A 6,987-nucleotide genomic window follows, 5' to 3' on the forward strand; every position below is an offset into this window, starting at 1 on the left:
AATTTATTGAGAAAGGAGCAGCGGTAGGCCGTCCAACTCCTCAGTCCTACCCCAACATTCAGTATGATTGTGTCTGATCTGTCCCAGGCCTCATTCCATCTTCTGTTCCAGATTCCTATGGCCAAAATTCCCAGACCTTTCAAAAGAAAGCTTATACTTCCTCTTTTAACCTCCAGAACCCTCCAGGATTAAGAATTCCATAGATTCAACACCTTCTTCAAGAAGACCTTCTGTTAATCTGCAACTTGGCTACGCCATCTTTAGTGAAGACTTCTGCTTTGAGCCAGAAAGGAGGGGATGTCCCTTCACCTCTTGGACTCCTCTATCAGTGCTGGCAACTTGCCAGTCATACTCAGTGGGAGTCAGACCATGAACATGGCATGGCTTTCTCTTGTGCTATTGGGAAAGGATAGAGCAGCACTGGAAACAATCACAAGGAGATTCACTGGGCTGAAACCTGAAATGAGGAGATTTTTCTATCATGAGGGGACAAACAAACTGGCTCTGAATTTTTTGGAAGAATAAGGAGTGATCTTTTTGAAACATATAAGATACTAAAGAGGGTAGACATAGAGGCATTTTTACTAGAAGGGGATCAAGAAGAGTTACTTTCAAGTTAAGGGACTAGACAATTTAAACAGTTTTGTATAAATTTCTTCTCATAAAGGGTAGCGAATCTTGGAATTCTCTGCCTCAGAGAATAGGGGAGGCTCCATTCGAAGCACCTAATGGCAGGTAGATATATTTTTGAAAAAATGGTGGAACTGAGGGCTTTAGAGTATGGCACAGAAGAGGAGGTGTGGCCTGGGGTAGACTAACTATGATTATATTCAAAAGCAAGGCAGCTTTGGGGGTTGAGTGGTGTGTTCTTCCTATTACTTTACTGGGCTTTTCTGTTCTTGTGGAGAAAATACATTTACTATCTCCATAACCCCACCAAAGTCTGTATGAAATTAAAATTAGACACTTTGCACATATGCAGATTGAGTTAAAATCGCTTTCCACGCTTAGCTACTGTGGAGTGTGCCAGCTTTTGTAGGTAATTTTTCCAGGGTATGTATTAAGATCTTTTCAAGGCTCAATTGTTTCCTGTTGTCAAGGCTACACAGCTTACAGTGACATTCCTTCGGCCTGAACTGATAGAGCTAAATGAGTTCATTATCTCTAATGGAACAGAAAGAACATCACTTACAGTTACACAGATGTAGAAAATGTTTTTGAAAATCATGTTTCACGATGTTCTTTGTCAGCCTGGAACCATTCTGAGTCCATAAGTAAAACTTCCAAGACATACCCTTCTGGAATAGCCAAAATCATAATTTTCTGTATTTTATTTTGGAAAGGAATGAGTTTATTACAACAGCAAGTCACCTGGTGAGACATCAATCTCAACGCTGTCACCACTGTGCCAATGACCCTGACTGTATTCAAAATCATTTGGACATAAAATCCGAATTGCTGAACTCCCTTTATTCAGCGGTAGACTGTTCAATTAGATACTTGTTTTTTTTTTAAATCCTGACATTATAAACATATCTGCAATACTGACCATCAAAGCTAAATGGTTTTTGTCGGGAAGGAGCTTTCACTCTTCATTGCCAATACCGACAAAGTATCTTCAAAGGCACTGACTCTGATCTTCAAATCAAATCAGCCATGTTACAGCTAGTTAAAGCTCAGCATCAAAGCTGTGTGGCTGCATTGCATTTACTTCCTAGTTTTGAAATGAATCTAAACCAAACAAAATGAGAACCAAAGGAGTTTAATTGTTACAGTGCTTATTTACAAAGTGATACTCTAAAAATAATTACCATTATTATTATTAATACTAACAGAATGACAATTTAATGTTTTATATTTACATTTATTGAAGTACTTAATTATAAATTTTAGGAATCACGCAACTGTGAATTATTTTGAAGTATTCTCATCATACAGGATTGCAATCCCACATGAGGGATAGAACATCAAGCAATCAAGAATCACTCTGCTAACCACAAACTACAATTTAGACTGTCATTTCACTGAAATGACTGTATCACTGTTGTAGATAGTCTTCGGACTAGATAAATTTATAATACTCAATCTGCCCTCACAGCAGGGCAAGAAAGTAGACAGAGAAATGCCTGATCAACACTCAATCGATGTTAATGAAATGTGACATAAAGTAATTTAAAAGCATCAAAAACGCAGATGCTGGAAATGTGAAGCTGAAAACAGAGAATTCTGGAAATGCTCAGCAAGTCAGTAAGCAAATGTAGAAAGAGAATCTTAGTTAAAATTTCTGTTCTGTCAAAAAGTTATCAAACTGAAACATAAATCGAGTCCTGCATGCAGGATAAGAAATAAGGTGGATGATCTTGTTGTACAGCTACAGATTGGCAGATATGATATTGTGGCCATCACTGAGACCTGGCTAAAGGATGCATGTCTCTGGGAGCTGAACGTCCAAGGATACACGGCGTATCGGAAGGATAGGAAGGTAGGCAGAGGGGGAGGCGTGGCTTTATTGATAAGAAATGATATTAAATCATTAGAAAGAGGTGATATAGGATCGGAAGGTGCAGAATCTTTATGGGTTGAGCTAAGGAATAGCAGGGGTAAAAGGACCCTGATGGCAGTTATTTATAGGCCTCCAACAGCTGCAGGGATGTGGACTACAAATTACAACTGGAAATAGAAAAGGCTTGTCAGAAGGGCAGTGTTATGATAATTGTGGGGGATTTTAACATGCGAGTAGATTGGAAAAATCAGGTCGGCACTGGATCTCAAGAGAGAGAATTTGTAGAATGTCTGCGAGATGGCTTTTTAGAACAGCTTGTTGTTGAGCCCACTAGGGGATCGGCTGTACTGGATTGGGTATTGTGTAATGAACCGGAGGAGATTGGAGAGATTGAGGTGAAGGAACCCTTAGGAGGCAGTGATCATAACATGATTGAGTTCACTGTGAAATTAGAAAAAGAGAAGCCGAAATCTGATGTGTCGGTGTTTCAGTGGAGTAAAGGAAACTACAGTGGCATGAGAGAGGAACTGGCCAAAGTTGACTGGAAAGAGACACTGGCGGGAAAGACGGCACAGCAGCAGTGGCTGGAGTTTATGCGAGAAATGAGGAATGTGCAAAACAGGTATATTCCAAAAAAGAAGAAATTTTCAAGTGGAAAAAGGATGCAACCGTGGTTGACAAGAGAAGTCAAAGCCAAAGTTAAAGCTAAGGAGAGGGCATACAAGGAAGCAAAAATTAGTGCGAAGACAGAGGATTGGGAAGTCTTTAAAACCTTACAAAAGGAAACCAAGAAGGTCATTAAGAGAGAAAAGATTAACTATGAAAGGAAACTAGCAAATAATATCAAAGAGGATACTAAAAGCTTTTTCAAGTATATAAAGAGTAAAAGACAGGTGAGTGTAGATATAGGACCGATAGAAAATGATACTGGAGAAATTGTAGTGGGAGATGAGGAGATAGCAGAGGAACTGAACAAGTATTTTGCATCAGTCTTCACTGAGGAAGACAGCAGGATACCGGACACTCAAGGGTGGCAGGGAAGAGAAGTGTGCGCAGTCACAATTACGACAGAGAAAGTACTCAGGAAGCTGAATAGGCTAAAGGTCGATAAATCTCCTGGACCAGATGGAATGCACCCTTGTGTTCTGAAGGAAGTAGCTGTGGAGATTGCGGAGGCATTAGCGATGATCTTTCAAATGTCGATAGATTCTGGCATGGTTCCGGAAGACTGGAAGATTGCAAATGTCACTCCGCTATTTAAGAAGGGGGCAAGGAAGCAAAAAGGAAATTATAGACCTGTTAGCTTGACGTCGGTGGTTGGGAAGTAGTTGGAGTCGATTGTCAAGGATGAGGTTACAGAGTACCTGGAGGCATATGACAAGATAGGCAGAACTCAGCATGGATTCCTTAAAGGAAAATCCTGCCTGACAAACCTATTACAATTTTTTGAGGAAATTACCAGTAGGCAAGACAAGGGAGATGCAGTGGATGTTGTGTATTTGGATTTTCAGAAGGCCTTTGACAAGGTGCCACACATGAGGCTGCTTAACAAGATAAGAGTCCATGGAATTACAGGAAAGTTACATACATGGATAGAGCGTTGGCTGATTAGCAGGAAACAGAGAGTGGGAATAAAGGGATCCTATTCTGGTTGGCTGCCGGTTACCAGTGGTGTTCCACAGGGATCAGTGTTGAGGCCGCTTCTTTTTACATTGTACATCAACGATTTGGGTTATGGAATAGATGGCTTTGTGGCTAAGTTTGCTGACGCTACGAAGATAGGTGGAGGGGCCGGTAGTGCTGAGGAAACGGAGAGTCTGCAGAGAGACTTGAATAGATTGGAAGAATGGGCAGAGAAGTGGCAAATAAAGTACAATGTTGGAAAGTGTATGGTTATGCACTTTGGCAGAAAAAATAAACGGGCAGACTATTATTTAAATGGGGAAAGAATTCAAAGTTCTGAGATGCAACGGGACTTGGGAGTCCTCGTACAGGATTCCCTTAAAGTTAACCTCCAGGTTGAGTCGGTAGTGAAGAAGGCGAATGCAATGTTGGCATTCATTTCAGGGATGTGATGTTGAGGCTCTATAAGGCACTGGTGAGACCTCACTTGGAGTACTGTGGGCAGTTTTGGTCTCCTTATTTAAGAAAGGATGTGCTGACGTTGGAGAGGGTACAGAGAAGATTCACTGGAATGATTCCGGGAATGAGAGGGTTAACATATGAGGAACGTTTGTCCGCTCCTGGACTGTATTCCTTGGAGTTTAGAAGAATGAGTGGAGACCTCATAGAAACATTTCGAATGTTAAAAGGCATGGACAGAGTGGATGTGGCAAAGTTGTTTCCCATGATGGGGGAGTCTAGTACGAGAGGGCATGACTTCAGGATTGAAGGGCGCCCTTTCAGAACAGAAATGCGAAAAAAATTTTTTAGTCAGAGTGTGGTGAATCTATGGAATTTGTTGCCACGGGCAGCAGTGGAGGCCAAGTCATTGGGTGTATTTAAGGCAGAGATTGATAGGTATCTGAGTAGCCAGGGCATCAAAGGTTATGGTGAGAAGGCGGGGCAGTGGGACTAAATAGGATAAAATGGATCAGCTCATGATAAAATGGCGGAGCAGACTCGATGGGCCGAATGGCCTACTTCTGCTCCTTTGTCTTATGGTCTTATGGTCTATTTCTGTTTGGAGACCTTGTTGCATGTGCTGCTTGCTGACGTTACGAGTAAATTTGTTCAAATGCCGTTTTCACAAGAGCAGGTTTCCCAGTCTGGGGTCTATGGATCCCTACTATTAACCTCGGTTAATAGTAGGGATCCATGGCATAAGAAAGGTTGGGAACTCCTGCACTGGAGGGAGAATCTTGAATAAAGCCACAATTAAGGGGCTGGTAATTTAAAACTGAGAATGTGTAAATTTCTTCTCGCAAAGGGAGCTGAATCTCTGGAATCCTCTGTCTGGCTGGATGTGGATGTTGGATCGCCATGGGTATTAAAAATGAAGGTGGATAAATAGCTGATAGATCCAGGAATAGAGGGACATTGTGAAATGGCACAGAAGAGGAGGTGAAATAAGCATAAATTATATTAAACAGTGGGGCAGGCTTTAAGGGTCCTGTTTTCTCGTGTTCCGTGCATTTGTTATTATAAAGGCTATCTATACAAAATGTCTCAAAGAGCACAGGGCCAAATGATTGTCAGTCAACAGGTCCATTTTGTTGCAGTTACTAATTTCTAACACTATTGGGTATCCAAAGGCTGAATATTGGGGACTAGGTGTAAAGAAACCCACCTCCCCAATTTCCTTCCCTTTCACAGTTGTATAGCTGTTAGTGTTGCTGCTTCAAAGCTTCAGTGACCTGGGTTCCTCCCCGACTTCCAGCACAGTCAATGCAGGGTTTACATGTTCTCCCAATGACCGCATGGATTCCCTTTGGATGCTTCACTTTCCTCCCACGGTGCTGGCTTGCAGCTTCTTATCTGCTGTAAGTTACTGCTAGAATAGTCGGGTAGTTGGGAAGCAGGGGATATTTGAAGGTATGTGAGAGTAGACTGTGAAATCAATGGGAATTTTTCTGTCGGCTGGCACAGATTCAATGGGTCTCCTATATTATAAGAAATAAGGCAAGATCCATTTGGGCCAGAAGCCTGTTCCCAGACTGTGTTACTCTATGACTCTAAAAACATTAAAAAGTGAAACCCTCTGGTGAAATTCCCACCATATTTAATATTGCTGTCTCTTGTTTCATTTGATTGAGATTTATTTAAGTTTGTGCCAATAATTGGAGTCACAGTCAAGCAGGCTTTCTTCTTTAGTATAGTGGTGTGATGTTATTAAAAACATACTATTTTGAATGAAAAAGCCTCAGAATTCCCACATGTGGAAGTGGATAGTGAAAAGACCCTGCATAGAGGAGCAGGACCAGTTTAATGAGGGCTGTGACTGATCAATTTCCTTGCTGCACAACGTGCATATAGTTCTAAGCATCTAAGCACTAGGCATCGTTTCCAAAGCCACACAAAAAAAGGGAACTAATAATGATCTCCTGCATAGTTTTAGCTCGAAAAATCCTGACTTGATAAAGTAGATTTGCAGGTGATGTTTGCTTCTCCAGAAGGACCCAGTATAGGGCTCACAGTTCGAAAACCAAATTTTTTCCTTCTCTCAGAAGGTTACAAGGTTTTGGAGCTCGCTTTCTGAAAGGGTGGTGGAAGCAGTTTCTAAGGAAAGAACTTTGGAAGTTGTCGGTGAAGGATGGAAGTAGACGGTGTATCTCTATAATCGATGGTATATCAGGTGGTTGGAGATGGTATTCATGTCAGGACTGATGTTTTTATGGCCCCTCACACACCCTGAAAAATAGGATTTATCTCAACCAGTGGAAACACCATGGTCCACTGCAGAGATTTACTCTGAGTAGGCTTTATTCCTCCCACTGAGACTTACGCTTGCAATCTAGTCCCATGAAACTTATAAAACATCTAAT

This window comes from Mobula birostris, chromosome 10 (genome assembly GCF_030028105.1).
Source record: "Mobula birostris isolate sMobBir1 chromosome 10, sMobBir1.hap1, whole genome shotgun sequence".
Taxonomy (NCBI): domain Eukaryota; kingdom Metazoa; phylum Chordata; class Chondrichthyes; order Myliobatiformes; family Myliobatidae; genus Mobula; species Mobula birostris.